The sequence below is a fragment of the Lissotriton vulgaris genome, chromosome 3_1, assembly GCF_964263255.1.
Source record: "Lissotriton vulgaris chromosome 3_1, aLisVul1.2, whole genome shotgun sequence".
In the NCBI taxonomy this organism is placed as follows: domain Eukaryota; kingdom Metazoa; phylum Chordata; class Amphibia; order Caudata; family Salamandridae; genus Lissotriton; species Lissotriton vulgaris.
Window position 1 is genome coordinate 1,108,437,250 of NC_141689.1, and position 20,087 is coordinate 1,108,457,336.

Genomic DNA, 20,087 nt, shown 5'->3' on the forward strand with positions numbered 1-20,087 from the left:
ACTGCAGGTGACTCGTAAAGGTGTGCGTGTGGTCCATTTTAAAAAGTTTGGTTTTATAATTCCAGTGTCTGCTGCATACCAATTTAGTATTCCCTTGTATCAAACCATAAAACATTATGTTGTTGAAGTGCAGTATGGGAGCGATGGGCCACGGTTACTCCGGTAGTCGCTGGACGAGGGATCGCCTCTCGAGAAGCCAAGAATAAGGAAAGTTGTCAGGTGCTGAAAGCAGGTGCTTTACCAGACAGGTGTGGGCTGACAGTATTGTGCAGCTGCCCTGATGACTGAATCAGATGGCACCTTCAGGGCTTGCTGAAGGACTTGATGGAGCCCAGTACAGATTGTCACCGTTGCTGATGGTAGAATGGTCAGAGACTCAAGCCCCCAGTGGAGTTGTGGCTCTGGTAGGACCAGGGTGGACTCAACTAGCAGTAAGTACTGGTCATGGAGCAACAGACAGGACAGGTTTTGAGCAGGGGTGGCTCCTTCGCTGTGGTGGATTAGCATCGCCCCACTGATGCTACCCAGCAGAGGCAACAGTGAAAAATAAATTGATAATAAAATAATTGTGTTATCATTTTCTTTTTCACCGTTGCCTCTGCTGGGTAGCCGAGCCACAGGGTGGTGCATGGCCGGGCTATCCTAAGCTTCAGGAGGAGGTGTTGTGGGCACTGTTCAGTGAGCACGTCGGTTTGGCTGGCCGTCTTCAGCCGACCAAACCGTCATGAGCACTTAGCATTTCTCCACCCGGCTGTGTTGTACAGCCGGGTGAAAAAAAGCCACAGGCTCGCAGGCACTATCTCACCGGTAAACCAGGCCACTCAGACCAATCCCAGCACTTTTCTTATGATGGGTAAAGAATTTGCAGCTTGAGAGAAGCACTGGGATTGGCATCTGGGAGCCTGTGCAGTGTGCACCAGTTGAGGATCAGGAGAGGAGCAAGACAGACCGAATGAGGCATCAGGTAAGATGCAATTTATTAATTTTTTATATATATATATTTTTAAATGTATGTATGTGCCTCCCCTTGCCGCACTACCATGTCACATCAGCCACCAGTGATTTTGAGTCTTGCTTGCCTAATTGAAAGTATGTGGGAAACATCATTTACAACGAGGGCAGAACAACAAATGCCTTTACAGCGAAGCTTTACAATGAAACAGTCTTCATCACGATTGTTTTTACAACAGTTTTTTACCACGAATATGCCTTTATGACGGATGCCTTTACAACCAATAGCATTGTAAAAACTTGAATTGAATTGAATGACCCAAATTTGGCAGAAAGCTAGCTCTTGGTGCAGAAAGAGTACTTTTTGTTATTTGGTGTAAATCCATTCTGTAGTTTTAGAGTTATTAAAAGAAAACCAAATTTGTAGATCTAGGTATGCGAACCCTCTGCAAATTCTCCCGATCTTGTGCAGAGATCTGATTGGCTGCCAACACTTCAACTAGGAAGTGTTGCCAGCTATCTAGGGACTCACACTCAGCTGGGTCGTAAACAAAAACTTAAAAAAAAGCGAAGGGGGCAGGGTAGGAGTACCCCGACCCCATAGGACTGGTGCTGGGGTCCACTAGGGAACCCGCCTGGGCCAAAAAGCATTACAAAATAAAATTATTGGCGAAAATTGCAACGGATTTGCGAATTTGCAGCAAAATAACGAAAAAAGTGCACCCACACGCTTGTTTAAACATTTATCCCCAGGTGGGCCAGGTCCCGGAGGCTCATTTAAAAACATAATAGGGCAGCCCTGTCAAGTGTTACTCATCTGGCTTGACAAATTCATATGGGGTCTGTTCTTTATAGCTGTTTGGAGTCTGCTTAATGGGCTGCTGGGACGGTTTTCAGTGTTGATTTCACCGACATTAAAAGACACACATTGACTGCAGCAAGCAGTAATCTTTGAAGTCTTCTATAACTTGCAAAACTTTACAGCTGTCTTTACAAGTTCAATATTGCAAACATGTGCCGATTTTTAGCGATCTAATTAGCTGATGGGGTTCGCCATCATTTCGGCACCCGGGCCATTTTTCTGTCTTAATCCAACATTGGGAGTGGATGCATGCAGGAACCAGAAAAAAGTGAGTGTGGAGTTGAATTTTTTCTGATTTACAAGTGCATAGATTCTGAATGTATGACAATGTGAGCTGTTAGATATACGTCTTGGAAAAGGTGCTGCGCCTACACATGGAGATATAGGCAGGCTGTGAAGGAGCCAGAAATGAGAAGTTTCCTTGGAGAAAGGCAGAGGGAAATGAAGCCAAGAGGAAAGAGTTGATGACAGGATGGTCACACAATGTCAAGGCTTTTTAGCGATCATGTGCTGCATGCAGGTTCGCATACAAGCGACTAGGCGTGGACTTTAAAAACTTCTTTTTCTGCGAGGCTTCAGTGATGTTACGCGACAGCAGGGGGTTCATTTGTTATTCGTCATTAATTGTGTCCTAGATATATTATTTCTCCAATAATATTTCCCAGGTATATGTCCCTTAGCTTGATCACATTTATTGTTAACGAATCTGTATTTTGGTGGCTACAATTTCAGGGTCATGGAGCAGGAAGACGTCACAGGGCAGCTGGAATAAAAAGGCATTCATTCATGTCTTTCATCTAATTATAGTGAACCTGTCAAGCGGGTGTAATAAGATGAATAAATGATGAGTAGACAAGGTGTAGCATTAGAAGGATGCTTTATTCATCAGATGGTAAGTATCTAGGAGGGACCCCACCAGGAGCAGCTCACTTGCTGCTCAGCCCGACTCTAACTGAATCCTCACGCTCACACACAAGCATTCCAACACTCCACTCACACGCGCACCAACATTCCACTAACATTCATACTACTTATGGCTGAGCAGCAAGAACTAGACCACTACATCACCTTCCCCCTTTTGAACAGAAACAAAAGTACATTAATAATATGAATCAACATTGATGTAAACAAAAGTACAATAATCATATGAATCCACATTGGTGAAAAATTGCAAACAGAATGAAGGAAAAGAAATATCCAATAATTCGTAAAAGAAAATACATTGCATTAATTAAGAAGACAAGGTAAGGTGTGGAATAATGAACCGCAACCAAAAAAAAAAGAAGAAAAATCACACACGGTCACAAAATTACAGAAGATGTAGAATCTACACAGAGTGGATAATTAAACCCAATAAATTAAAACAAAATAAGTAGAGACACAGCAGGTGATATATGCACGAAAAAGTGAATATCACAAAGTGACCTATCCACACAAAGTGGAAATCCCCGTACACAGGAAAAAGTGGCAACCCCTTAACTAAATGGAAAATCCACAAGCCAGGAAGACCACGTAGCGGTTAAATTAAATAATATACATTAATAAGTTATGTGGCATTTCCAGTATGACTAAAATGACACGGGCAATGAATGCGTATTATGAAAATCTATTTACTGGCTGAATTAAGAAGCTGTAGTCAGCAATCTATACTTGCATAAGGCACAAAACTGTATAGGGAGAAGTCAGTGTAAAAAGGTGTGCGCATCACCCACACTGAAGCATAAAAACAAGTGTATGGAGACCAGCTCCCATACATAACTACCCTAAAAACAGTCAAAGCTTAGAGCATTGATAATAAATAGATTGGCCAAATCCATAACATATAAATGCATTCCCTGAAAGCAAAACACTCGACTAATGTATGAGTTATGAATAGTATATCCTGCAGCCTATAAATAAAACTGTAGCACCTATGTAAATACTTGCATAAACTATCCAAGCAAATCAAATGGTTAACATAAACAGAGGCATATAAAGCTTTAAAGCTTGGTGTTGCTGTAAGTGCGACACAGGCCAAACCATTTTTTTTTACCTAAACAAGTTACCAAGCTTGGTGTTGCAGTAAGCACAACACAGGCAAATTAATACATCTTTTAAAATAAAGAAGCTAAAAGCTTGGTGTTGCTGAAAACGAAACTGCGTAACACAGGCAAATTCACAACATTTTATTTTTAAATAAATAAACCAAAAGCATGGTGCTGCTGAAAGTGTAACTGCGCGACACGGCAAATTCATCACGTTTCTTTTTTAAACAAATAAGCTAAAAGCTTGGTGCTGCTGAATACGTACCTGTGCAACACAGGCAAATTCATCACATTTCTTTTTTAAACAAATAAGCTAAACGCTTGGTGCTGCTGAATACGTAACTGTGCAACACAGGCAAATTCATTACATTTTTTAAAAATAAAGTAGCTAAAGGCTTGGTGTTGCTGAAAGCAAAACTGCGCAACACAGGCAAATTCATTACATTTATAAATAAGCCAAAAGCATGGTGTTGCTGAAGGTGCAACACAGGCAAATTCATTACATTTTTTTTTTAAATAAAGTAGCTAAAGGCTTGGTGTTGCTGAAAGCAAAACTGCGCAACACAGGCAAATTCATTAAATTTTTCTTTAAATAAATAAGCCAAAAGCATGGTGTTGCTGAAGGTGCAACACAGGCAAATTCAACTTTAAGATTTTTTTTTAAAAACGAAAATTACCACCAACTCTCTAATCATTTTAAACTAAAAACACAGTAAAGGCGCCGGTGAGCGAACTCTCTCACCCGAGAATAGTGTTGCACATGTCCCACACCAATCAGCAACTGGTTTAAGTTGAACATGTCCCACGCCGATCAGAAAATCCTTTAGGTACTTCGAGTGGAGAAAAACTTGCACCCTGTGGCCAATGAGGCCAATGATAACAACGATGTCGATAGTTTCACACAGTCGCTTCAACATATTGCCAGGCACAGATGAGCAAAGATGATTGGCAGAAGCAGAATTGCGTGACTAAAATACAGAGCACCACTGTGGAAATCAATATGGCGGCACGTTACGTTACTAAACGATGACGTGGGTGGCTCACGGTGCGCTAGTGCGCTAGTGCACACTGACGATTAGAAGCAGTTCCGGTCGTCATGGACACTTGCGGCATGAGGAGATGCAGGTGAGCTTGTGTTTAAAATCAAACTGTCAGTAGATAAACTGCTATCAGTTGCTCCAAGCGAAGTTTAAAGATCCCCAGGTGTCAGGCTCCCAAAAATCAGCTGCTTTACCTTTTTAAAGTTCCATTTTCGTTTCCGCTTTAGCTGTTTCACCTTTGTTAAATTCAGTTTTCAGTTCAACATCCTTCAACACAGCACATGCAGGTTCTTCCGGTTCGTCGCCATATGTAATAAGATGAATAAATGATGAGTAGACAAGGTGTAGCATTAGAAGGATGCTTTATTCATCAGATGGTAAGTATCTAGGAGGGACCGCACCAGGAGCAGCTCACTTGCTGCTCAGCCCGACTCTAACTGAATCCTCACGCTCACACACAAGCATTCCAACACTCCACTCACACGCGCACCAACATTCCACTAACATTCATACTACTTATGGCTGAGCAGCAAGAACTAGACCACTACAGCGGGTCACTGTGTCTGTAGAGATCAAACCCCTCCAAGCTGCAGTCACCTCATAGTGTTCTCTCTGACTATAGTGACGTATCGGCCCCACAGTCTGTCCCCAGACCATAACCACTTCTTGTTGTAACATACTCTGCAGTGTTTTTAATTACAGTTTGATCCACTTGTGCCTGGTTTGGTATTTTAATCCTTTTCTCTGAAGTGATACCACATCCCACTCTTCTGTACCACTGTAATTCCCTCTTCCTGTAGTTTCACTCTAATCTCGCCCTTTAGTGACACCATGATACCACCCTATAAAGGCTATAACCCCTTCCTCCTTTTTTGACCCCATGATAGCTCGCTTGTTGCATTGACCCTATAAAGGCTTAGTGACACCATAATCCCCTTGCAGTGACGCAATAGTCCTCCATCCCTGCTGAGAAGGCTTAATCCTCTCTTCCTGCAGTAAAACCGTAGTCCCAGTTACCTGAATTGTTAACACAACCTGTAGTGAAACAATAATCCTCCTCTTAATGTAGTGACATCATACAGCCCTTTCTCTGTAGTGATACTATAATGCGCCTCTTCAAGTGGCCACAATATCCTGGTTCTTTAGTTGCACAATAATCCTTCTCTTCCTGTAATGACATTCTCATTGGCTTTTTCCATTGTGACACCATGACACCCTCTTTTTGTAGTGGCAACATAATCCCCTCTTTGCGATTGTCACACTATAACCACAACGTCCTGCAGTGACACCAGAATTTCTCAAAGCACAACTATGTCCTGTATTCCGATCACAAACTCTCACTCCTTATTCTTGTTTCTGCCCCTAGCGGCCTATTGCTGCCAATGGGGAGGACTTTCAGGATTGGGTGCTGATGGCCCTCTCCTTGAGAGGGCCTGATTTGCGAATTGAATCTCAGCTAGCGCCACTGCCTGAGCATGGGGGCGCGCCGCAGTTTCCCTGTTACTGCTCCTGCTGCTTTCCGCTGTCCGGCTCACGCTCTAGTTCACGGGTAGACTCCCCTTGTCCGCCGGCTCCCTAGAACGTTTGCCTTTCTCATGGAAGCAGCAAGAGGCTTCCTGCTCACTGTGGTCCTGCTCTGTCCCCTGCTGCACACTTCCTAGCACTGGTTGCCAGAACTAAGCCCGGCTCACACGTTGCAAGTGATGATGCCACCTAGCGCTGAATTCCAGTGAACCTTTGAATATCACACATGAGGCTGGGTGTGCTTGCGAAATGCCCCAAACCACATTTGCGGGTGTCTGAGGTACACCTCTGGGGAGATTGCATGTGTACATGATACAGTTTATTAATCAAAAAAATCACTGGGCCAGTAATATTTGTCCTATTAATTTGGCCTTAAAGACCACTACAAAGGGTGTGTAACCTTAAAGGCAGCCTTCAGGGCTATTTTTTAGGTCTTGCCTAGGCAACGCTTGTGCCTACTCTTCGAGACATGCTGTATTCAGGATATGGGCATTAAGCAAGATACATCTTTCTAATTGACTCCTTTAACTGTCCTTTGTAATTGGCTGCTTTTCATTGGTTAATATGGTCACTAGTCCCTCCTTTTTTTCTTATCTTTTGTAACCTCCCATGAGGACTGCCCGTCTTACATGTAGTGTTAGTTGTGATGTTATTTATTACTGTCTGAGCACTCTTTTTTTCTGTTTAGGCTCAGAAACTCACTCGCGGCCATGCTTGCTCCCTCTACTTGTAATTATGAACAGCTGCTCTGTATATTTGGTAACACTCGCTCCCCGTCCTTGGCTGCATCCCCACCACTTAACTGCTTGCACGACCCAGCCACCTCTCTGAAGTCTGCTTCTTTTAATTTACAATACTGCTTCACACTTAATCTCCATGTGCTGTCTCGCCCCACCCCCCAACACTTCTTGACCGCTCCTCCAAGATGGGTGTTTTTGTTGTTTTGTTTAATTTAAATTAGTAGGTCCCAGGCAAGAGATTAAGTGATTTGCTAAGAATCACAGAATGGTGAGCCGAAGGAACGAGGCTTGAACACTGGGTCCCAGCTCCCGAGTCAGCAGCTCTGACCGCTGAGCCACTTCCTCACCCTCTGGAGATAGCATGGTACAGTTAGTTTAAGTTTATTAGCATAGTTAATTAAAACCATTGCAAAAGTAGCACTACAAAATTCGTATAATGTTGTTAAAAACATTTTAAGAATTAGAATAAAAACTTCATTGTAATAAAACATGATCCAATTACGGTATTTGGAACAGTCAATGGATCACGCATGCTCAGATATCCTGGCGAGATTGTCTCTGCTTGTTACAATTAAGTTCCCGCCATTGCTCCTTGTCCACTTCCAGTAGCTGTTTCACACAGTCGGACTTTGAGAGCAAACTTAAGCTGCGTTTTTTTGTTCGGCCGTCCTCAAATATTTTACCAGTCTGCAATTTAATTGAATGTTCGCCAGGTTAAAGCAGGCCAGCACTGCTGCCCTTCTGGTGCGGATCCCTTTCTGATTAAATGAGTCTTTTAAAAGTTGAGACCGTGCTTGCTGCAGTTCTTCACATAGGCAAATTACGTGCAGAATGTCACCATTCTTGTTGTTACACAGTCTGCAGGCTGCTTGGCCTTTGGTCCTTTACCATGGTGGTAAATGTTGGGTACATGGAAGCATCCCCTGTCTGTACCTTAGGAAATTCATTTTTGTCACCCTAGGGTAGGGCTGATTGAAATATGTTTGTGGGGATAGCGATTTGTAAGAGCTAAGGTTCAACCAGGCGTTAAAACTTTTTGAGAAGGCTGCCTTGTCCTCAAGTAGGGAGGATAGTTTTATGTTTTTCCAGACCAGTTTTTTTAAATTAAGTTGGCCGAGTTGCGCCTCCCATAGTCCAGACAATTTGGTGGAATCTAAGGCTAATTTGAGGTAGTTTCTCGCTTGGGAAACTCCCTATGTTGTATGTCTTGCCACAGCAGACAGTTAAGCATGTCTGGATTGGCCTTACTTATCTTATGCCAACATATGATATAAGCCTGGAATCTAGCCAAGACTTGTTGTTGGAGGCCAAACTCCAGCCTTATTTGTGCTGCTGACGTATAAGACGGAAGACAAAACATAGTTCGATAGGCTTTGACCAACGTCCTATCCAGCTCTTTAGCATCTCTTCCCCTCATTGCCTCACTACCATAAGTTATCGAGGGGAGAAGTTTAGCCTGAACTGCCTTCAATAGGGGGATCAATGTCGGTCCCATCAGTTTGTTTGCAAGAATTTCTATTGTTAAGGCAGTTAACAGACCTTTCCTTTTTATTTCCTCTTTTTGGCGCCAGAATGAGCCTTCTTTGTCAAATACAACCCCTAAATACTTGTACTCACTGGCGTGGTCGATTTTGATGCCGCCAAGGAACCAATGTTTCTGTATGCTCTTTTTCCTGTTAATTGACATTGTCTTTGTTTTGGACAAGTTTATTTTTAAGTTATTTTCTTTTGGATTTCAGTTAGTAGGTGTTGCCGGCCAACGTAAGTATGACTTAGCAGAACTACGTCATCTACGTACATGAGATTGGTTAGAGTTTTCCCTCCCAACCTGGAGGCGTGGGAGTTGCAAGCATCCAGTCGATTAGGAAGGTCAGCCATAAATAAATTAAACAAGGTTGGGGCAAGTACACAACCTTGCTTCAATCCTTTTGTGGTTGGTACTTTCGAGGAGAGATGAGTCCCTCCACCTAGTTTCACCTGTACCCAGGTGTCCATGTGTAGGAGCATCAATGCCAATTTCTCCCATAGTCTGCCTCTCTCGATGTTGTCAAAAGCAGCACTAAAATCAATATAACATAGATGTAATGGTAAGTTGGAATTTTTTACCGCATCGATTATTAGAGAAATTGCGAGGATATTTGTAGCTGTGCTGGTTGCTTTACGGAAACCGGTCTGATTCAGTGGTATCATATGAATCGTCTCTGCCCAGAGTGTGAGCTCCTCTAGAATAATTCCCGCAAAATACTTCGCTTCGTTGTCAATTAGCGCAACTAGGCGGTAGTTGTTGGGCTCGGCCTTGTCTCCTTTTTTGTGTATTGGGACTATTGTTGAGCCCTTCCAGGCTTCTGGTATTCTATTTTGCAGTCTGGTTTCCAAAAACAGAGGTTGTAGAATATCTGCCCATTCTTTGCTCTTAGCTTTAAACAGGGCTGGTGGTATGCCATTTGGTCCCGGGGCACCTTCTTTCCTCCCTTTAGCAATCTGTTTTTGTATTAGGAGTGATTGCGGATAGTTCATTATTCCCAGTAGTTTGCTTCCTATGGCTGGGCATTGCTGCACCTTTAGCTCAGGTATACTAGCTAAAGGTATACAAGCTACAGCTGTTCTCTTTGAGAGCCCTCGATTGGCCGTTCGTTCTCCTGCGAGGAGCGGATGAACAGCTCGAGTCTGCATAGAAACAAAACCTTATAACTACAGCTCACGTAGGTGTGTGTCAATCTAGACATAAGAGTGTTCTTGATGTACATGGCACTGGGCAAGTGAAAAATAATCATTTCCTGAACGTAAGTATTGTTCGTCTATGTAATTGGCATGGGATTGTTCAATAGGGCGTGGCCTGTGGGAGATAAAAGAGCTGCAAAGGTGTACAGTGCAACATAATCCCAAATAAAGTCACATCATTTCTAAATAAAGGTAAAGCAAAAGTGAAAAATTATATAATGAAAAAAAACAAATCTGAGTTTAGTTGATCTTTATGGTAGAAAATGGCAATCATGCTATCATAAAATAAGTCCTAATACATGGAACAACTGGTCCCACTGTGGACTAAAAACAAACCAGGTCTCTCCCAAATAAAAACGACAGTGCAAAATGCATATATAAACACGAAATGGTTGTCACAAAGCAGTAAGTGCCTAGAGTAGATCAGAATTCACAATTCAGAATAGAAATTTAGCAAATGCAAATAAAAAGTGTATAAAATGTTAACTACCAGCTGAAAGTTTTGCCCCAAAAATAATATAATTCCAGAAACTGTGCTTGTTAATCCAGCCTCACAATAGAAACCTGATGTTGAGAATCTAATGAATTTTCCAAATCTGCAAACTGCTTAAGGCCTCAAATTAATGCATTTGCGAACTCCTTTCCAATTATTTTTTTTTGTCAAACAAACATAACATATGAGCCGTTTCGGAACTAAATTAATGAATCCCTTTAATTTCGCTTACCCATATCATCCTTCATGAGAGGATAGGCTATTGACCAACAAAATCAATTTTTGATTCTTTCAACAGATGCATAAAGGACCGCCACAGGGACACATCTAATAAAAACGTAACCTGATTCAGTCAATAACTGTTGTACTCTTTAAAAAGCAAAATTAAAAACACAAGTAATAGAAAAACATTCTGTCCAAATCACTCCTCAGCCTTGGGCCTTAAGACATGTATCCAGTGTTGTATATTTTTTTTTGTCTCAAAGAATAAGCATTTCATCTTAAGATACACAATGGTTTTGTTTTTTAATCAGTAGGTTTATATGTCTTATTCTAATAAACAAATCAGTCCCAAAGATATTAAACGTATCACATTTATGCAGCATACATGTTACAGAGACTTTTTCACTTTTGCACATTCAGCATCTATCATCAATATTATATTCATTTCAAATGTCTACTCTAGAAAGTAATATTTCCATTGGAGAATCATATGTTGTACCATTTAGTTAATTTGCAAAAATTGGCTCCCATTATTCTTTGTCCAAATTTCTGCCCAGCCTTACACTCTATCTTGCTTTTTTTTGCTCCATGGCATTTAAGCCATTTATGCTTTTTTCATAAGCTTCCCTATTTGGTAAAAAGAGGAAACGGTCTCCCTTTAAATGAACATTTCTGTCAAGAGAACAAATGTTTAATAAACCATCATATTCTGCTGCATTGTATTTCGGGAAATAATTTCGGTATAATTCATATTTATTCTTTATCTCTTTAAAAGAGCAGCTTTGTTCTAAGTTACACAATTTTCACATTGTAAGACAGGCTCCAACCATATTAGAATATCAATTTTCCCTATAGACAATATTTCCGATCTAAACCTAGCGGAAAGGGAATGTCTCGCACAGTTTTTCTCCATAGCAACAAAAGACTCTTCCATACCATAGAAAGTCCACTTTAATCCCTTATTTGTTCAACAAAGCAAATGTGACCTCTCATAAGGATGTAATAGCTCATATTTCATATACAGTCACATTTGATACTTTACCCCACTTTTGTCAGAGTGTGTGACAGGCGGCCCAGCACTGTTACTTATGGACCGTTCAAGTATTGGAGTAAATGAATTTCATGCCGAGACTGGAGGCTAGCATTATGCATTTTGCATTAACTTTTATTGCCAGCTCCTTTCAGAACTTCAAAGAATTACATCACTCAACACCAAAAAATTCCAAAACTTTAGAATGTCCCAAACTAATATAAACTCAGTCCCAGCAGCCATCTTCCTCTTTTATATGCTGCTCCATGTCAGATAAGTATCACTCGTCTGTTTATGAATATAGCAGTTAATATATATTCTACATGTTAATTTGTTATGGTTGATGTGTTTTTATTTAATTATTGGCATTGTAATTGTATGATCTGTTTGTTTGAATAGATTTATCCTTTTAGGAATTGGCTTAGCGTTTTTATTATATCTTTTTACCCAATTTATGGGTTAATTTGAGGTTGGTAGGTGTTCGGGATTAGGTATATGCAGAAATTCGATTTTTGAACATGTTTAAGAAATAATTTTAAATGATTACTGTTATGCTGCAAGCGAGTCTCTGGTTGTGGCTTACATGAGGTGAGGAGTATTCATTCTCGCGGGCTGCAGAGATTAAGTTTGAGCTCTGTGAGCACCTGTAGTTAGGATCAACGTCAGCACGCTGCGTGTGTGACGACGTCGGGAACCATTTTAGTTAAGTTTGGTATTGCGCAGTAGATGGACTGAAGTGTTTCAGCCATCAGTTTATGACACACGCGATTGCAGACCTTTGCAACTGTCAACAGGTGAGCTTGACAGGTGGCAGGCGCTCTCGTTATTTTTATTCAACTTTTTAAAGATGAAATTAACATTTTGGTCTAGATGGTTTCAGATTTGGAATTTTTTAGGAGGGTTTGAAGGAAATTTGAAAAAAAAGTTCCATATAGGTTAATTTGATTATTTGGATTAGAGAGTTTTAGGTTTGGAATATTTTTAGGAGGTTTTAAAGGTAGTTAAAAAAAAAAGTAAAATAAAAATGTGAATTTAAGTCTTCTGCGATAGCAGTATATGATGGATGTGAATGAAGGTGTACAGACATCAAGACATCAGGCTCTGGGGATACTAATGTAAGAAAGATTGTACAAGAAGAGGTGAAAAGCTCGATGAAAGAAGTCTTACAGATGGTATTAAAGAAAAGGTGAAGGGCAATAGATTGCTCTGAGGACGAGTATTGGTCCATGGAGGATGAGTAGAGTAGGGAAGTGAAATGTTACGGAAAGAGACCTAAAAAGACAAAGAATATTGAGGTAGGAGTCAGGTTTCTGTCGAAAAATAAAGGTGAGCCTTGCACTACAAATAAAGATAGTGTCCCTCGCGGCACAAAAGAGGGTGCCACTAGCGGCACGAATGAAGGAGAAAAGTCTCATGAGATACTCCGAGAGGAGGAGTTTGAAGAAGAGTTGGATGAGTTTCTTAGATGATTACATGAATGATGAATGGGAAAATATGTTTCTACTTTCACCAGTTTGGACAAGGCCCAGCCTACTTTAACTCCTTCAGTGCTAATGACGGGTCGGGAGCCGTCAAAACGTTGCCGCTCCGCCCACGCAGTGTTAATTCCCTGCCTGTGCAAGAGAATTAATCAGTGGGCGGAGTTCTGATGGCTTCTGGTCGTCATGAGCACACGCCCACTGTGATTTATGACTGCCGGGAGCTGTCATGAGCACCGAATCGCCACGCCCACCCCTATCCCCGCCGACACTGCAGCAACATTTTGCACGCAGCAAAGGGGTTAAGGAGGGTTTTGGAAGAGGTGTTTTTGACAGGGGTGGGGCAAGGGCCTTATCCCCGGCCTGTCTTTCGGAAAGGCTCAGTACCAGTTGCAGGGTCATGCTGCGTTCAGGGGTTTTCAGTCAGTCAGCAACTGGACTCTACCCTCAGAGAGGAAGATCAGGCAGGATGCGCCAAGCAAGATGTCATGAGCAGTTCTCTCAAGGAACTCAAGGTGAGTCCGAAGAACAATGTTGGTTCTTTCCCTTGCGAGGTAGGTGGTAGATTGAAATGGTTTGTAGTAAATTGGGAGAGTCTAACCAAGGACAGTTGGATTCTTGAAACTATAAAAGCACATGTTATCGAGTTCGAGGAGGTGCCGATTCAGTTGAAGGAACCAAACCAATTGGTTTTTCAGAAAGAATTGCTAGAGGTAGTAGGAGTAGAGCTGTTGGAAATACTGCGAAAGTGAGAAATTCAGAAAGTATCAGAGAGGAGTTGAGGGTTTGTAAGTACTATATTTTTGGCAAGGGAGAAGGTTGGAGACCGTGATAAATTTGCGAGGGTTAAAACGGTTTGTTGTGTACCGGCATTTCAGGATGGACGGTATCCATCTGTTGAGGGACATTCTTTAGGAGATTGATTAATTGGTGAAATTAGACCTGCAGGATGCGTATTTCACAATATCTATTGTGGGGGAGAACCGCAGATTTCTTCAGCTCAGGTGGTTGGGAGAGCTTTACCAGTTTACTTCCCTACCATTTGGTCTGGCTTGAACTCCATGGTGTCTTACAAAGGTTTTGAGACCTGTGGCGCAGTGTCTGAGCGAGAGAAGTGTGCGTATGATAATGTATTTAGACAACTTTTTAATAATGTCGCTAAGCCAAGGGGAGTTAGAGAAGCAGTTGATCAACAGGGAAAAGTCAGTTTTGAAGCCAAGTCAATGTTTGGAGTATTTAGGTTTGGTGGTAGACACAGTGGAAATTACTTTAAGTTTTCCAGAGAAAAAGGTTGTAAAGATAAAGTCAGAGGTGAAAGGGATATTGAGGAAGGAGAGAGTTACTCTGAGGAGTTTGACATGGGTGATTGGTTTGTTTTCTTCCTCTATTGAGGCAGTTTTTCCAGGGCAGCTTCATTACAGGGATTTGCAGATATTGAAGGCAGAGGTGTTGAGGAAAGGTCTGTGGTATGGAGATCAAGTGGTTCTTTCAGTAGAGGCTCGGAAAGAGTTTATCTGGTGGTTGGAAAATTTGGAAGCATGGAATGGCAGGGCTATTTTTGAGATTTATCCAGATTTTGTTTTGGAGACAAGCGTGAGTCTTTTTGGATGGGGAGCATGTCTGGAGAATCAGGAGACGGGTGGAAGATGGTCTTTGGAGAAGAGATGGAAGCATATCAATGGTTTGGAGATGAGAGCAGGCATTTATGCTTTGTGGAGCTTTGGGAAGAAGTTAAGGAATTTCAATGTTTTAGTAAAGATGGTCCGTTATATAAAGAAATTGGGTGGAAGTAGATCAAGGAATCTGACGTAGGCAAAAAGGATTTGGAGTTTTTGTTTAGAACAGAAGATCGTTTTGAGGGCGGAATATTTTCCCGGAAAGGACAATGTGGTGGCATACTGGAATTCAAGGTTTCTCAGGGATTTCAGTGACTAGAAGCTGATAGTCCTTTATTTCCACAGGATTTTTAATGTTTTGGGGCCTCTACATGTGGATCTGTTTGTGTCAAGATTGACGTACCAGTTGGAACATTATTACAGCTGGAGACCGGACCCGTTGGCAGAGGAGGTGGATGCTTCTCAGCAGGATTGGAGAAAGGTTCGGGGTTATGCCTTCCCTCCTTTTGCGATGATTCAGATGGTGTTGTTGATGGTGAGGAGGCAGGGCGGTCAGTTGGTCATTGTGATGCCGTTTTGGGCAGATCAGGCGTGGTTTCCAGGCTTGTTGGAAATGGCAGTAGAGGAGCCATTTTTGATTCCGGATTCAGAGGACGTGCTTCTAGAGGAAGAAGGTGTTTTTCATCTTTTGGTTTTTGAAGAGGCATTGAGCCTTCTTGTTTGGAATATTTCAAGAGAGGTGTGCAGTTCAGAGATCTTTCGGAACAGGCTCAAGAGTTGCTCAGGTAGTCTTGGGCTCCAGGAATAAGAAAGAGAGATATTGGAGCATGGAAGAAGAAGGTTTGTAGGTGCATGGAACAGGATTTAGATCCCGTGGAGGCATCTACCAAAGAGTTGACAAGCCATTAATCATCTTTGTTTTAGAATGGTTTGAGTTATAGAACTATTAATTGTACAGGTTTGCTATTGCAGCAGGTCATAGGGTTATGAAAGGTGTTAAGTTGCGGAGACTGTAAAAGCCTAGATATAATTATTTGTGGGATGTGAACAAACTGCTTCTTTTGTTTGAAGGGTGGCCTATGAATACGTTTTGAGTCTGAAGCAGTTATCAGATAAGTTGGCTACTTTACAGTGTCTGATTTCTTTTAGAAGAGTGTCTCATGTTTGCGCTTTGGACCTTTGGGGTCCTATTTACAGTTGCGAGAAGGACGAAATGCATGTCTTCATAATGTTTTTTTTAATTTACTTTTTTATTTTCCTGAATTTTGGGATCACCCTAAGTTATGTGTTGTTGGTTGCTTGAAGGTGTACGAAAGCAGATTACGTGAATTCTGAAGGCATGGTGATGATCAATTGTTGATTTTGTATATGAAACCATTTATTCCCGTTTCTTCTGCAAACCATCGCTAGATGGGTGAGATGTTGTATGCTTGAGGCAGGTGTGAGTCTGCAGGATTTTTTTTTTAAAAATCTTTATTGACATGAAGATATCATTGATACATACAATATCGCAGAAGGATGCAGTCCGATCTCACTATACAGTATATTGGTATTACAATATGGAGATGCTTGGTCGAACATGTATTGGACACTGTTCCTTCAAGTATTTAGGTTCGTATCAGTAATCGGTCCCAATACAGTGTGTGGAACAACACTAATTCGTCTCAGTTCTAACTAATGCGCCCCCTTTGAAACTAATCTTCATGTTAAGCCATGTTCGTAGTTTTTGATTGGAAATAATGAAACATGAAAAAACAAAGGTAAGAAAATCAACGTATTTGTCATCATATAACGTGTGTCATTTTTACACCCCCACATATAGCAGCCAGTTAAGTCCTTCACAATTCGGTACCTGAACAGACATAATTATGTGACAGCCCAACGCATAAAAGGCAAAACACCCACCCTGTTAATCCTCCTCTTCCTCAGAATCTAAATCTTCTTCCTCTGGCAAGGGTTCACAGATTTCTCCTCTATAAATGTTCCAGGGAGCCCAGATCTTGTTCCATTTCCTGGGGCTCGCCCTAAGCACATACACTGCCCTTTCCGTCACCATCAACAAGTCCATATTCTTAGCCCATCGAGTCGCTGTAGGCAGTTCTGGAACACCCCATTTTTGCGCTATGTCTCTCTTGGCTACTGTAATGGCCAACGTGACCCACAACTGCCCATACCGGTCCAAATCATTGGGGTCCCAAATGTTCAATAAACATTTTCGAGGTTCAGGTAGGACTGACACCTTAACTGCTTGAGAAACTGTACGCATAATTTGTTTCCAATACTCCTGTATCAGCGGGCAATCCCACAGGGTGTGGTACAGAGTCCCTTCCTCCCCGCATCCCCTGAGGCAAAATGGGTGAGGTGTTCGTTGTATCCTGTGCAGTAGTGTTCTCTTGTAATAGACTCGGTGTAGAATTTTGAGTTGTACTAGCCTGAATTTCGCCGATATGCCCACTTCCCTCGGTGAGGCGAGCGCCTCATTCCATTCTGTTTCATCAACCTCTCCTATGTCCCTTACCCATTTCTCCTGTAGCTGTAATGTGGGGTCCACCAAGTTATTGACCAACTTTTTATAGGTAAGAGAGGTAGCACTCTGAGGCATATATTCCGTGAGTAGCCTGTCCTCCAATGGTGATGACTCTGGAAGATCTGTGCCCGGCAGAATCGCCTGGAGTAGTGCGTGGCGTATCTGCACGTATCTAAATGTCTCGGTAGGGCCCAAACCATACTGTTGTTGAAGTTGCGGTAATGCAATCACCGTGCCCTTTTCCCTCAGGTCCCCCACCGTGGAGATTCCTATGCGATCCCACTGTGCAAATCCTTTACGAGTCTGCAGGATTTTGGTGCCCATTCAGTAAGGGGTGCCATGGCAAGTAAAGCTTTTTTGTCAGGAGATTTTGCGTGTGGCAGATTGGTCAAATGCTGATGTGTTTACAAGGTTTTATTTGAAACCTTTAGGTCATGTGTTGTCTGTGATTCTATCACAGCTTTGAACATGCATAATGCTAGCCTCCAGTCTTGTCATGAAATGTAGATTCTCCAATCTTGTGTAGAGAGAATCTGGATTTCATTAAAGACACGGAGCCTAGCATTATCCTTCCCTCCCTCCCAGGTAAGTGTTTGGAGGGGGAGGGGAGTTATCAAGCTTTAGCTTATGTTTTGGAAATTTTTGTTCTTTGGATTTTTGGATCTAATAAATACAAATTTCTTGTTTGTTTCAGATAACCAATAGGAGATGGTGAGAGGCTCATGTTTATCCTTTACATAAGTTTAAGATTCCGTGTTTTGGGACCAGAGCAGCCTAAAAGAGGAAGATGGCAGCTGGGACTGAGTTTATATTCGTTTGGGACATTCAAAAGTTCTGGAATTTTGTGGTGTTAAGTGATGTCATTCTTTGAAGTGCTGCAAGGAGCTAGGAATAAAAGTTAATGCAGAACGCTAGCCTCCGTGTCTTTAATGAAATCCAGATTCTCTCTACACAAACTTGGAGAATCTAAATTCTCCCTCATCCATGCTTACTTTAAAATCGCACTGGAAGATATGGGCAATTTCTGTGTCTTTCATTTTTTTATCTATTGACCTCCATGGATTTCAATACTTCTGAATACCTGCTGTAAGTTGAATATGGTTTGCCATGACTGCAAATTAACATGGGCCTCGTTTTATTCAGGTCCTAGCTGAAGCTTGCCCCAACCACCGCCTGACCTCGGTACTGTGAGCCCCATGCCAGGAGGCATTGCCTTTTTCTTTATTTGTCTTAAAAAGCGTGACAAAAATTCTCTGAGTCTGCTTTTACTTACAGTAGTCGACCTGTTAAGTGGACAATAACATACTGTTCAAATCTACAGAATTCAAAATCAAATCGGTGTTTAATGGAAACATATATTAGAGGAAATTTCAGTGGTATGTCCCAGCTAGAAACCTCCGTTCCACCTCGTCTAGACTGGTAAAGATCTCGAGGTTCAGGAAGGTTAGAACGGGGGGCAGAACCTTTAAGGTTGCTGCGGCCAGACTGTGGAATGGGCTTCCTTTGGAACTACAACAAGTTGGGGATCTTCTTCTTTTTAGAAGAATAGAAGAAGACTAAAAACGTTATTGTTTCCAAAAATCCAAACTGCTCTACTTGTTTTGGGTGGTCTACCCCTGCCTCTCTACTGCACATCTCTTTACCTGTACTGTATTGCCAGCGCCAGGATGCCTGTTGGGTGATAGAGCGCTTTAGAAATGAAATAAATAAATACATATTACAAGTAATTTTTTCTCAAATGTATTGACATGCATAACCTTGCTTGAGATGTCTATAGTTGACTGCATGCCAAGTCTCAGCCATTGCTGCCTGGAGTTTGCCTTAACAAGTATGTTAACTGGATCAAAAAAAATCCTCTATTCTGCATTTCAAGCCCTGTAACTCTCTGGTGAACGTCAAGCCAAGATAAATAATTCCTCAACATTTGTTTAACACATGATAGCAAATTATCCTTCATCAGTTTCTCCCTGCCTCTTTACTGTGAACTAAGTTTAAGCCTTCCTATTCTTTGAAATACTTTAATTGTAAAATAATGTGATACAATTGGTTATTGTGTGACATAAAAATAAAACGTAGCAGACACAAACATCGTAAGTCTTTTAACTAGACCTTAGTTCATAATAAAATGCGGGTAAGAACTCAAAAGATCAGAAAATATTCACAGAGACTTGAGTAGGCCTGGGCAGTAAATTCCGTTCCCCTCGCTGAATTTGAGGAATTTGGATAATTTCGTGTTCCGCAGAGAACACTTAATTGCCCAAAATTCCGCGATCCGTGACTTCGCGAAATTTTTTGTTTGTTCGCGCTTTCAAAATGCATGTTTGTGAGATATTTCCTCCCGAGCACACAAACAGCATTTGCGAATAGGAAAAAAGCATCGCGAACGGATGGAACAAGCAATTCCGTGTGCTCGCAGAACTTTTGCTTGCTAGCAGAGATTTTTTACCAGTTCGTGGAGCCCTAGTCTTGAGTTGCTAGATCTGCTGTGAAGGGTATGCATCTAAAGTTTTACTTTCTCAAGCGCTAGGCAATACTGTTAATGGATACGGGCATAATGTAATTTTTAGTAAATGTTGAAGTGTCTTTTGCAGCGTGATACCATGTAAATAAAATAGGACTTGAGTCATGTGTATTTCACTGTTGGCTAAAGATCAAACTAAAGTAGAAGTTCCTATCAGAGGCGAGCTCTTTGCTGCAGAGTCCCAGTTCAATGCTGCTTGGAGAATGGATTCAATTTAATCACATTCATTTACTCGATTGAGTTGAAGAGATCATGCAACCGAATTTCACTGAGCTTTACAGAAGGGTGCTTTGTTATAAGACTTTATCCTGTTCAAATACTTAACTCTTTGCTCAATA

The 20,087-nt window shown here is 41.6% G+C and overlaps 1 protein-coding gene across 1 annotated transcript in view; it reads left to right on the forward strand.

Moving 5' to 3' along the window:
* The window catches only part of MANBA (mannosidase beta), a 399,570-nt gene that overhangs the window by 276,587 nt on the left and 102,896 nt on the right, over positions 1–20,087 (forward strand). The gene's annotated exons all lie outside the window — the stretch shown is intronic.